Here is a 14,261-nt window from a genome sequence, read left to right on the forward strand (position 1 = left end):
ATTTTAAAAACATGTACATGTACATAAAAATTATCAATGACTCCATAAAAATAAAGAATTACATAAAATATCCTAAAATATTTTAAACAGTACTTATCAGGATACACATTAAATACCATTCTATCATATATCTAATTAGATTCTTACTTGAAGAATAGCAAACTTTTAAAATATACTAAACAAAGTATAACTATGGTAGTTTGCTGGTGTATTTTCTAAACAATTCAATTTTTAAATCACAGAAAATAAAGAAATTTTTCTTACCAATAGCATTATATCATCATTTCTCTCAACTGTTGATATTAATAGGGCTTTCAAAATCTGACTCTTACTGAAAATAAAACTAAGCATAAAAATTCATTCAAATGAGAATTCTACTCCAAATATTTATTTTAATTGTTTTAACTGCTTTCAAAATGATTAAGGCTTTAAAATTTAGAATTAATTTAGAATTAATTCACCAATTTTAAATGGGTTTCAAAAGATCTGTCACTGGTAGAGATCCTATTATTTGAATAAATACTATCTTGCTAGCTCTCTGAAGTTCCAATTCCACAGTGCATGCCTGAGTCTTGATGTTAATAGCAAGGAGCTTATAGGCTATTGTGCTTAACCAAACCCTTCCTTGAATTTATAATGAACTTGACTTGCTGTGTTTTAAAAAAAAAAGGCAATACAGGACAAAGTGAAACTATCAGAATTAATTCTCACGAAATTTAACATAATGATTATGTTTGAAAGTTTACTTATCTTTTCACATTATAAAATTTTTATTAAGGACCATTCAAAAGAATGGTGTTTAATTTAAATTAAAAGGTGGTCAGATCTCATTTCCTATAACAAGATAAGCTGGCTTCAACAGGTTCCAAACCTCCAACCCACCTTTGCTTCAAACCTGAACTTGTCAGAAGTTATATAACAATAATACTGTAATAGTTAACTGTGTAGTAAGGTTTGAGTTTTTCTAAAAAAGGATAATCTATGTGTGTGCCTAAAACTAAGAAGTAGGTTATTTCACAAGGTGATTTAGAGAATGATCTGTTACCCAAGTAAAACATCAAACAAACAAGTCTAAATAATACATTCAATTTTTAGTAATTCAAAAAAAATTAATTGGTTCATTATGATCATTCACAATAGTATGATTCATTGTTACATATTTGTACATGCAAAAACTATATCAATATAATTTGGTCAATTTTGTTTTGAATAATGTTGTCATTGTTATTGTTGTTGCTATTTTGGTAATTTGGTCAATTTTGTTTTAAATAATGTTGTTGTTAATGATATTGTTTTTTTGGTACCAGGGATTGAACCCAGGGGCACTTTACCACTGAACTAATCCCCAGCCCTTATTATATTTTATTTTGAGACAGTCTTGCCAAGTTGCTGAGACTGACCTCAAACTTCTGATCCTGCTGCCTCAGCCTCCCCAGTCCCTGGTATTAAAGGCATGTACCACAGTGCCCAGCTGAATACATTTTTAATTTAATTATTTACTTCATTCTATTTGTCACTTTTAGCAGGATCCAATTAAAAAGCTGAAATTAAAGTATCATTCAGAATTCACAAAAACTAAATAAGAATAGAAGAAATTGAAGCAACTGAACTTTCAATGGTGCTTTCAAACATTTGTAACATATATAACTCTTGAGTTAAAAAACTACACTAAGTCTTCTGGGACACCTCTACTAGAATGAGAGAAGGAACGGTCCCTTTTGTTTCATAGCTATAGTTTTTTTGTTGATAATTAACCAATACTTACCGATGCTAAATAAAGAGACTGATAAACCCATCTTAAGGGCTATACGAGCAAAGTGTGCTTCAAAGGCTGTGAAACAGGAACAGAAGAGCTAGCATTCTGAACATTATTTTGTAGCATCCACAACAAAAAGAATGACGTGACTCAAAAGCAGTTCTACCTTTTGCAATGGAAATAAAATGTACCCTAATATACATAAAATCCTGACTCTACACACTGAACCACCTCAATTTAATATCCACATAAATATTTACACAAAAAAAAGAATAAAAATATCTAAATCTTTCAACTGCAGTAACCAGAATGTGACAACTCTTTGAATGCAAAACTTAAAACTTCAAGTCAGCTCCTAACAATAAGCATGACATAATATAATTTAATGAATACATGGAAATTTTACAAGGATACCAGCTAAATTTTAACAAAGCTCTACTCAATACCCATTTTATCACTTCCCATCTTAGACTTTCTCTTATAATACATGCTTTTGTTTCTGTGTTTAGGCTTAAGGAAGACCATTGTATCCAATATACACCAAACCAAAACTGTATTTACATTTGTAAAGTGAGGCCTTTGTATAATTACACTTTTTTGTATGTTATAAAACAATGTGATAGCTATAACAAAATAAGTTATAATTAGAAACGATAATAAAAATTACCTGTATTTGGATCAATATGAAGAATTAATGTTGCCTGTACTACACCATTCTTGCATACATCTTTATCACTTTTATTACATACATGACTTTTATTCAGAAATACCCTACGTACATGGTAAGATTGTCATCATGAGACAAAATAGTAGCTTTCTGTCTAATTGTATAGTACTTAGCAAAAAATGAATAAAAGATTTGTAAATAAAAGATTTTTCTATTTCAATTAACACTTTCCCTAAGTTGAAGATATATGGACCTTAAAAACATCTCTGCCAGGATCTCACAAGTCATTTTACTTCAGGCAAGAGAAAGTCATTTTAAAGGTTTCTTTAATAAGCCATTTCTATGAAGCTACAATTGATCAGATTTATTTATCTCCTCTACATTTTGAAAAAGTACTATCTAATAATACAGCATAAGTAGCGGGAAATTCTTACTTTATAAAAATAATTCACTTATAAGGATTAAGTGAGCATATATGCCATGTTCATTATTATATTAGAAACAGAAAGATATAACTTTGTCCCCACTCCAAAAGAAACAAACAAAAAGATGAAATGAACACAGAAATCGGGTAACAGCTTTAACTCATTCATAAATGACAATTCAATATGAACTATTGTACAAATTATTATACCTCTCTTGGTCTCAATTCCTCCACTCCCATGAGCAAGAGGGATACCGGTCTATGACAGATTTCAATCATGAATGTTTCGGCCTACAGGACCACTGCCTTTGTGTATAGCCTGATGATGCACTTTTTAATCCCTAGATGGCGATACAACATTGGTAAGGAAAAGGGTTTGACAGTTTTAATAAGCCTTAATAAATGGAGTAGCTGCAATTATTCCAAGTAATCAAAGGAGTAATTAAAGATGAAAAAAATTATATATAAGACTTTTTAGTACCACTGGAGATCATAAGGAAAGAATAAGTTGCCTTTTTAAAAGAGCCACTGTATTCATGTGTCTCCACAGAAAAATAAAGTATGCAATAATCACAAAACAAACGATAATGGGAGAGGAAGACAGGTATATTATTACTCCCTTTATGTAGATTACTCCCAAATTTACAATTGTCTGAAACTACAATTCAAGCATCTTACAATGTTATGGAGCAAAGGAGGGAAAACCATAACAATTAGAGAACACAGAAATCTACTGGAGGACAAGATGATATTTAAAGTATAATATGAGCCAGGTGTCATAGCACACACCTATAATACCAACAACTGGAGAAGCTGAGGCAGGAAGATCACAAGTCTGAGGCCAGCCTCATCAACTTAACAACAACTAAAAACTATCTCAACTATCTCAAAACTAAAAATAAAAAAGGCTGGAGATGTAGCTCAGTGGTAGCATGATTGCCCAGGTTCAATCCCCAGTATCCCAAAAAATAAAAGTAAATAAATAAAGCATAATAGTATGTGGTAAAACATTACCTTTCCATTAAACAGGCAAAGAAAAAGAAAACAGACAAGAGGCACCCTTATAACACTGCTGTTAAGAGTAACAGTCTTTTCAGAAGATCAATTTATAATATATTTAAATTTAAAATCTATATATACTTTGATCCAACAATTGCAATTTTAAAAATCCATAACACATTACTTATTTATGAGTATGTACGTACAAAATATGTATCTGGCTATCTTTTTTATAATAAAGGAAAACAAAAAAAAATCAAAACTAGAACACCTGACTGTCCATTAACAGAATGGATGAATAACTCATGAAATTAAGGAAAATGAGATTTATGAGTAGAATCCAAGACAGTTCCACACAACATATAAAAATGGGGAAAAATTACAAATATACTATTTTTTTAACAACCAAAAAACTGTAGATTTTTTTTAAAGCAGAGAAAGGTATAAAATACACATAATATTATTAACATTATCTCAAAGGGTATGTCCGTGTAGGTTACCAGTAACAGGTACTTCAAATACCTCTGCACTGTTACACTTATGAAATAGACTTAACAGTTTTGTGCTTTTATTTTTCTTTAGAGGTGAGAGTGGGTACCTGGAGGCAAAATCACCTAGTTGACCAAATGAGAATATTTTTAAATGAGCAAAAGAAATTTGATGATATGGGTAATTAACACAATAAGAATTGACAAATCAAGAGTTCCAGTAACAAAAAAAAAAAAAAAAAGTTCCAGTAACAGCTTGTGTAAACAAACCAAATTGATAAGTAAGCCTAATTTCCACAAACTAAAAACTACAAAGTTCAGCAATATATAAAAGGAGTTTCTTCCATTTTAACATAAATTATTGACTATTTGAAACTGTAATGACCCAGGATATGGTGGAACACGCGTGTAACTCCAGCAACCTAGCAGGTTGAGGTACTAGGATAGAAATTCCAGTCCAGTCTAAGTGATTTAGCAAAAGCCTGTCATAAATTAAATTAAATTAAATGGCTCAGTTTGTGGCTTCCATGGTAGAGGGCCTGAGATCAATCCTCAGTACCACACACCATGCACACATACATACACACAAAACCTGTAAGGCAATGCTATTAATACCCTAATAACACTTAACATTTCAATTCACAATTTAAAGATGGTCTTTGAAATTTAAATTCTCAGATGAATATTTTTCAGATGCAACTCATTCTAAACCTTACTGTTATGGTCAGCAAGTGACTGCTTGTGATGCAAGGGTCATTGCACATACTTGCGCAAAGTTGGTGTCTCCATTCTTCTTATTGCCAATTAAGTAATGTGCATTGTTGGTAGTACAATGTTGAGTTTAAATTGTTAACTAAAATATTTAAAAGATTACACTACAACTGCATCCTGAAACAAAAAATAAGTGTTCGGAGAAGGGGGGAGGAGGAGAAGGGAGGAGGAAGAAGAGGAGGAGGAAGAGGTGGAGGAGGGAGCAGCAGCAGTGGAGGAGGAAGAGGAAGAGAAAGTAACCTGTTCTAAAGCTAGAGGAAAAACTGGGCAGGGTGTGGTGGCACACACCTATAATCCCTACAACTCAGGAGGCTTAGGCAGGAGGATCATGAGTTCAAAGCCATCCCAGTCACTTAGCAAGGCCCTAAGCAACTAAGTGAGACCCTGTCCCAAAATAAAATATAAAATAAGGGTGGGGATGTGATTCAGTGGTTAAGTGCCCCGGGGTTCAATCTCTGGTACCAAAAAAAAAAAAAAAAACTGGCTGCTGGATTTGATGGACCTTGAGCTTCCAACCAACTGTCAACTAGTAAAAAAAAAAATTTTTTTTTTGGTACCAGACAGAGGGTCTCACTAAGTTGATAAGGCTGGCCTCAAACTTGTGATACTCTTGTATCAGCCTCCTAAGTTGCTGAGATTCAAACTAGTGACTTTTTACGTGACTGTTTTAAAGGGTAATTTTTACTACATAGAATTTTTATCTAAAATGAGAATTTAAGCTCAAAGGCCCCACATAAAAACATGACTTCACTTTATTTAGCTGTTTAGATCAATCACAAATAATTGGGAGCCAAAGCATTTTCATTTTATATTCAAATAAATTAATTACTACAGTATTTTTCATCCAATTTCATAAATGGGAAAAAACAAAGCATCAGAGATGCTGTAAAAAAAGCCACCTAAGACACATATAGGGGAGCAATTCCATGACTCATTTTAAAACAAACTAAAAATAGTTTAAGAAGTTTGTCAAGCAACCAAACCTTAAAAGTTGGTTCTCAGGCCAGGAACAGTGACACACACCTGTAATCCCAACAACTAGGGAGGCTGAGACAGGAGGATTCCAAGTTCAAAGCTAGCAACTTAGAAAGCCTTTAAGCAACTTAGTGAGACCCTGTCTCAAAATAAAATATAAAAAGGGCTGGGGATGTGGCTAAGTGGCTAAATTCCCTGTATTCAGTCCCCAGTACCAAAAAACAAAATTTAAAAACTTGGTTCTCCCTAAAAAAACATTTTTTGAGTTTTGAGGTGTGCCATTACTACAGAGTACAAAATAAAGGCAAAGGTGAAAAGAATACCCAACTAAGAGAAAGATAGGAATTCTAACCTCGGATTCCTTACTAACATGGTGGCACCTCTCCAGTTTCCTCTTTTATAAGAAGTGGTTAGTCTAAATTATTAGTATTATTATTTTTCTAGCCTTCCCTCTTCATTTCAATGTTCAAGAAAATAAGAAAAACTAAATACAATAGTCAATTAATATAGCTTGCTATTACTTAGGCAGAAATCATCTTTTACCTGACTATCCAACAATATTATATAAGTATTTGTACTTAAAGTTTCTGAGATTCTATAAACATCAGCAAATTCCATAATATGTAATCAAGAAATTCTACTTTATGTAGTAACTCACTTCTCCTAGAAATTTAGTTTCTTTTCTGACTAGTCTCTGAGTGTCACCTGATGATTTCCAATCAAGATCCACAGAGCTAAGCGTAAGAGACAAAATTCTGATTAACAGATTAATTTGGCAATCTTAAAAGTTTGCTATTAGAGTTAATGTTTTACCATCTTTAATCCTAGCAAAAGTCCCAATATGACCTGTGAGTCTAAGACGTTTACAGATCTAGTGTTGGGGTATTTTTCTGAACTGCTCTATGATACTCTCCAGCAATCTCAATCCTAATATAACTTCTCTCAGTCTCAGACATTTGATTATTTGGATAGCTCTCTCTTTCCTTCATTCTATTTTTCTCCCTTCTTATTTGGTACCATAAAAATATTTTTTAAACTACTGTAACACTGATCATTTTTTTCCAGATACCATTCATTAATGACATTTTATATTACCTTCCCCCCCCACACTTTGTTTTGTTTTTTTGTTATTGCTGTTGGCACTCTTCCACTGAGTTACAAAATGCTACCTGCCCTTTAAATTTTTATTTTGAGACAGGGTCTTACTATGTTGCCCAGGCTGGCCTTGAACCCCAGGAATCAAATGATCCTCCCTCTTCCAGAGTAGTGGGGATAAAAGATACCACTTTTCCTATGCCACATACAACAACATTACCTCTATTTTTAATCATAGTAATGCAAATGATATTAATCCATAACCTACCCTACCACTAGTTATCATTAACTTCAGGACATTCTACCTTACAAAATACCTACTTTTCTCAAGATTAAATAATCTCAGAACACTTTTTTTCAATAAATCTTAACTAAAATGTGCCCCAATTCTCAACTTCTCTTATTTCTTACTCTCAAAATATGAAAATAAATTCAAGTAAGTATCTAAGAATTATTTCCTGGCTTCTTGCACGTTATCTGAACTATCTAGTTAACGCAGGTTAGCTAGAACAGTTTTGATGACTACAGATTTGTTCTCTCTATAAACCAGTTAACTTTAACTCATAAAATTCCAAAATCAAAAGGTAAATCCTGTCAGCTACCTCTAGGTTCAGATTTATTCAGATAAGATGGCATAAAGTTGCTCCTTTACAGCAAGAGACACAGTATAACACCCCCAGTGGATATCTGAAGCAGTTGATATTACTAACCATATATATATACACACACACTGTGTTTTGCTCTCTAAATATGTGTACACACACACGTATACACACACAACTGTGATTAAGTGTGAGTTATAAATTAGGCACAGTTAAGATTAACAATAAAATATTATAGCAATATATTGTAATAACATTTATGTAAATTTGGTGTCTCCATTTTTCTGTCTCAAAGTACCTTATTGTACTTTCACCTTTTCACTTAAAGGAAGCACTTTTTGGCTTCTCTTTTGATATATGTGAATTGCCAACATCACTATTCTAATGCCCTAGGTCCATTACTAAGCAAAATGTGTCACCTGACCATAAGCACTGACATACCATGATGGTCCATCTCAATAGAGATGGCTACTAAGCAACTAATAGGCAGGTAGCATACACAGTGTGGAAATGAAGAATAAAGGCATGATTCACATCCTGGACAAGGATTAGACAGTTCAAGATTTCATCACACTACTCAGAACAGCAGGAAACTTAAAACATATGAATTATTTCTGAAATTTTCCATTTAATACTTTCAAACCAATACTCTTCATGAACCATAGTTGACTGAAGAATAATTAAAACTGCAAAAAGTGAAATCACGAACAAGTAAGCACAGACTACTGTCAGGTTTGTCACCTTCAGAAATGTCAAGACATTAGATTAACTACCCTACTCCACCCCAGTACTTGGGATTGAACTCAGGGGTGCCTTCTACTAAGCTACATTCCCAGCCTCCCCACCCTTTTAAATTTTGAGACAGAGTCCCTCTCAGTTGCTTAAGTTTTGTTAAATTGCTAACGCTGGCCTCAAACTTGCAATTCTCCTGCCTCAGCCTTCCAGAGTTGCTGGGATTACAAGCATGTATCCCTAGGCTAGGCTTAGATTATCATCTTTCAGCATACCTCTATAATTAGAGTTTTAAGAGTGTTCTCTTTAAGATGTCATGGTGGCCCACACCTGTAATCCCAGCAGCTTGGAAGGCTGAAGCAGGAGGATGGAGAGTTCGGAGCCAGCCTCAGCAAACTTAGTGAGACCCTGTGTCAAAAAAATATATAAAAAAGGGCTGGGGATATGGCTCAGTGGTTGAGCGCCCCTAGGTTCAATCCCTAGTACCAAAAAAAAAAGTGTTCTCTTTAATAATGTTCTCCTTAATAAGTGATAAGCTGCTGCTAACTCCTGTTCCATTTATGGTCCATTTATTTATTTAGTTATTTTAGGTCACCACATATACCAGCAGACAGAACCTATTTTAGATAAATCAAGTTTATCAAGATCATTTTGAAATTCTATTTTTGTCTTCCATGTTTTCAGAAATTACAATCATTTTGTTATCATTCACAAGCATAAAGTTCTTATTTCACCAACACCCAGAGTACTAAGAAAAAATAAATTAAAACAAAGTTCTACAGGGTACTTTCATATCACTGTTCATTTTCACTGTCTGACTGCTGAGTAGGTTATAAGTCTATAGTAACATCATCTAGGATATATCTCCTAGGATTACTATTCATTTTAGGAATAAAGCATGTTCACATTTTAAAGTCTCATATTAACAGTGATCACAAAACCACCATGCCACAAAAGCATATGCTGATTCAATATACGGAATGGAAAGGAGAAAGGAACTACTTACTAAGTGCCAATAATAAATAGTACTCAGAACCTATATTATGAGCTAATTCTAAAACCTCTCTGAAGTATATTAATATTCTTTGTTAAAAAAAAAAAGAAAAAAATCTGAGACATTAAGCAACTAATACACATCTGATGTTTCTTAAGAAATGAAATCTGTGTTAAAAGGTATGAGTATCTGAATTAATATTTTGTTACATTTCTTTCTGTAACATATACATCTGATAACCACTTTAGTTCCATGTGCTTACCATAATCTCACTAGCATTGAATCATTATTTTTGCCTTCATTTTCAGCCATATAAATTTTTCTCAATTGCATTTCTTGACTACATATATGGCTATATTGAACTTGTTATTCATGGGTACTGACTTCTTATAATCATGCTATTTTATTTTTATCTAGTTTTTGGTAAGTCATTTTATTTCCTGGCTATTACTCAGGATGTCACTTATTTTCAAATACTTATTGAATGTCTATCCTATGTCAGGCATTTTGCCAGATGCTAAGGATCATATTGTTGAACAAAAGTTTCAATTCATGCTTTATCAAATTTACAAGCCAGTGGAGATAACAGACACTGAACAGATGAGTGGAATGAGAAGAGCAGTTGGCCTTAGTGGTGTATAAAAAGACCCATTAAAATCTAGAAGTTTGGCTAGATTTAATCCCAGCCACTTGGGAGGATGAGGCAGGAGGATCACAAATTAAGAGGCCAGCCTCAACAACTTCGGAAGACTCTGTCTCAAAAAAACATAAACACACAGGGACTAAGGGTACAGTATTGATCAGTGGTACAGCACCCCTAGGATCAATCCCAAGTACTGCATCAAAAAAAGAAAAGAAAAATCCAGGTGCCATGATGCACAACTGTAATCCTAATAGCTCAAGAGACTGAGGCAGGAGGATTTCAAGTTCAAAGTCAGCTTCAGCAATTTAGCAAGGCCCTAAGCAACTCAGTTAGACCTTGTCTTTAAAAAAAAAAAAATTTTTTTTTTTTTTAACAAATGTTCAGGGGGGCACACTGAAAATGTGACTCAGTTGTTAAGTGCCTATGGGTTCAATCCCTAGGACATAAAAGTAAAATTAAAAAAAAAAAGATAAAGAAAAAAAATCTGCAAGTTCAAGAAGGATTTCCCTGAGGAAGAGACTATCATCAAAAAAGATGAATAAAAATCAGTTAGATAGGAGGAAGGCTGGTAACAACACATGAAAGAGCATTAAAGAGAAAATGCCATCTACTGGTTTTAAAAGCTTTTTAGGGTTATTGTTTTTGTTTTGTTTTGTTTTGCTGCAGTGTTGGGGATTGAATCCAGGGCCTTACACATGCTAGGTAAATGCTCTACCACTGAGCCACATTCCCAGCCCTATGGTTCATTTTCCTTAATAGATATATTAGAATTCATCTTTAATGTCACTTATTATATAAACATCATTTCTCTTTTACATGGTATCTTCACTTGGACAGTCTTCTGCTTTCAAGCAAATTATAATAACAGGCTCTTTTTACATGAACTTAAAAAAAAGAAATAAGCAACTTATGGTCTAAGGGATTCAAAGACAGCCAGAATATAAGTTCTATATTACTGTCTATGTCCTAGAAGTTTTTATTTCTAGGTTTAATCAAGTTAGCTGTACATAATTGGGTAACAACATTGCTGAGCCTCCGTTTCCTCATCTGGATAATAGGATTTATTAAGTGAGAAAATTCATGTTAAGTGATTTTTTTTTCAGAACCTATGCACAATAACCTCACTCAATAACTATTAGCACTAGTCAAAGTTAGACTTAAAAAAAATAAGAAATCAAAGTCAGGTCTGATTCACAAGTCCATGCTCTTTCTACTAAAATCTGCTACAGATTATGTGGATAGTTCTTAGCCACATAAGAATCAATACATTAAAAAAATGACAGGAAAGGGACAATATCTAAATCTATTAAGAGCTAACTAAACCAACTTAAGTATTTTAGCTCTAATATCTGAAAAGCAAGATCATATAGCTCATTAGAAAATACTGTTAAGACATTCAGAAATACATAATTTGTTCTAATCACTATTACTATTTTCCTACCCATACAGGAATTTACTCTATTTAAAACCACTTGTAGGGGCTGGGGTTGTGGCTCAGTGAGTAGAGCGCTTGTCTAGCATTGTGAGGCATTAGATTCGATCCTTAGCACCACATATAAATAAATAAAAATAAAAAGCCATCAACAACTTAAAAAAAAAAAAAAAAACTTGTAAATTAAAATTTTAATTACCAGGGCTGGGGATGTGGCTCAAGCGGTAGCATGCGTGCGGCCCAGGTTCGATCCTCAGCACCACATACAAACAAAGATGTTGTGTCCACCGAAAACTAAGAAATAAATATTAAAAAATTTTCTCCCTCTCTCTCTCTCTTAAAAAAAAAAAATTAATTACCATAAGTTATCTAAATAAAGCTTACTGGCTGGTCTGGACAAAGAAATCAGTCCTCCTACAACAAAGCACTGCATCAACTTGAAGCCTGACGTTATTTTCAAAATAAACTATTTAATTTTTTATTATACTACTTAACTGAAGCAATCAAATAGTATCACTTCCTGCCCATTCCCCTGACCAAAAACAGGCAGTACTGTTCTAAGAATGTTTAAAAACCTCGCTTAACTATTTAATTTTCTCTCTGCCTGACCTAATGGTATATAATGCCAAAAAAAAAATTTAAAGTTACATTCTGACACCTTATCTTTCAACATATTACATGACACATGTGCCAACTCAGGACTCCCCCAACAAAACTAGATACAGCCCCTTAACCTTAGAACAGAACCATGAGCCAAAATAAACCTCTTTTCTTTATAACTCAAAAAGGAGAAAAAAAAGTATCTTCTACAACAATCATTAATAATAGGTTTACTGTTTCAAAGAACTTCCAGGAACTATGTGCCTTTAAAAAGAGGTTGTTGAAGCTAGGTTTGGTGTCACATGCCTGTAATCCCAGGGACTCCGGAGGCTGAGGCGAAAGAATCACAAGTTCAAGACATACAGAGTGAGACCCTGCTTCAAAATAAGATATTTAAAAGGGCTAAGGCTGTAGCTTAGTAACAAAGCATTTGAAACATGATGCCCTGGGTTCAGGTGTGGGATTAAACCAATATGGTATACCCACACACGTATTCTAGCAACTGTAGCCTATTCAGCAAAGCAACATATAAGCCACCAGAACAAAATTAATGCATGTGCCTTAACAAAGAACCTGAGTTTTAACCAAGGGAGAAAGCACAGCACTTTTAATTATGTACTCGCCCTTCAAAAGAATTACAGAACACCTTAATTTTAGCAAAAAACTCTTTTGAAGACAGTGCATTTCTTAAATTTCTTAAATTCTAACTTCCTGCCTCATAGATCTAAAATAGCCATTACATACTCAAGTATGCTCTACTCATTTAGTTCAGAATCATGTGTAGAGGAACACAGGTTTCCGTTTCTAGGTTTACAACTCCATACCCATTCATTTTGCACTAATATAACCACTAAATATAGCTCTAAGACACTGATGATTAGAAGTGGTTAATTACAAGAATGATTCATACCTCCTATGTCCAGACACCAAGATCCTAGGATGTTTCTGACAAATCTATGGGAAGAGGAAACAATAAACACCTGTCACCAGAGCTTTCCAAACTGGGAAGCCCCGAACTGAGTTACTGTCAATTCCCAATCCCATTCCCCGACTCTAAAATCACCCCCAGTCCGCCCCCCAAAACCCAGAGGCATGCTTCCACCAGAATCTGACCCTTTGAAGAAAATGGGAAAGAAATGCCACAGAATGGCCAGGAAAGTACTAAAGTAAATGGCTCTGGGCTTTTCTAGTCCATACTACCAGAGTAGGAAAGGGAGGCCTTAACAAAGTCGTCGTTTTTCCTCTCTGGGGATTAGTTTATACAATGCGGTATAAGGAAGAGACTCTACTAATCCGCGGGTGAAGACGAACTTGGATTCCTATAGTCAGCACCCGCACAAACCCATCAAGAGCCCTGCCAACACTCCATCTTCGACCACGCCATCTCCCGGACTTTCTAGAGGCCCTGGATCACCATCCCGCGCCCCGGCGTCCTCGCACACTTGCCCTCCTCGCAAGCGGCGGGTCCACACCAGGCCATCGCACCCACCACGTGGACCCTTCTTCCTCGCCTCACCTGTCCTAGATTCCGGAGTCTTAGCGCCCCCTCCCCATCACACACACCTTCCCTTACAAGGGATGCCCAATTCCGGCTCGAAGAGACAGCCCGTAAACTCACCTGGCACCCGCCACCCCGACAATATCATTGGCCTGCTCCAGCCTTCCCCATCGCCACCACCCACCCGGCCCGCTCCCCGCTCGCTGGGGACACTCACTCGCCACGCTGNGGGTGCGGGGCGATGGCTCTACCCCGCCCACCACATCATCTTCGGCCGCAAACCTACCTAGGGGAGAACGGCTTAGAAAAAGGTATTCGCAAAAAGTTGGGTTTCGGGTGAGGATGGATAAAGCAGGGCGGCTCCTTCTGGCGGGATGGAGTGGAATTCGCCATCCCGGCCGTGCAGAGGCAAGACCACAGGCCAAATCCCCATTTACGAACAGAGAAACTGAGGCCCAGTGACTAGTGCAGACTTGCCCTGAGTCAAGGTCAAAGGAGGAAGCTTGAGCTAGAAGTGGTGAAGAGGAAACCAGGTGCTAGCTCCAAATCCAGGTCTCTCATTCCTTTAGGTCTCCTCCTCTCAAA

At 35.3% G+C, this 14,261-nt stretch overlaps 1 pseudogene; it reads left to right on the forward strand.

Moving 5' to 3' along the window:
• Positions 1 to 13,917: 13,917 nt before the first annotated feature.
• LOC107154285 overlaps positions 13,918 to 14,261 on the forward strand; it is a 28,165-nt pseudogene continuing 27,821 nt past the window's right edge.

The sequence above is a fragment of the Marmota marmota genome, unplaced genomic scaffold (assembly GCF_001458135.2).
Source record: "Marmota marmota marmota unplaced genomic scaffold, marMar, whole genome shotgun sequence".
NCBI lineage: Eukaryota > Metazoa > Chordata > Mammalia > Rodentia > Sciuridae > Marmota > Marmota marmota.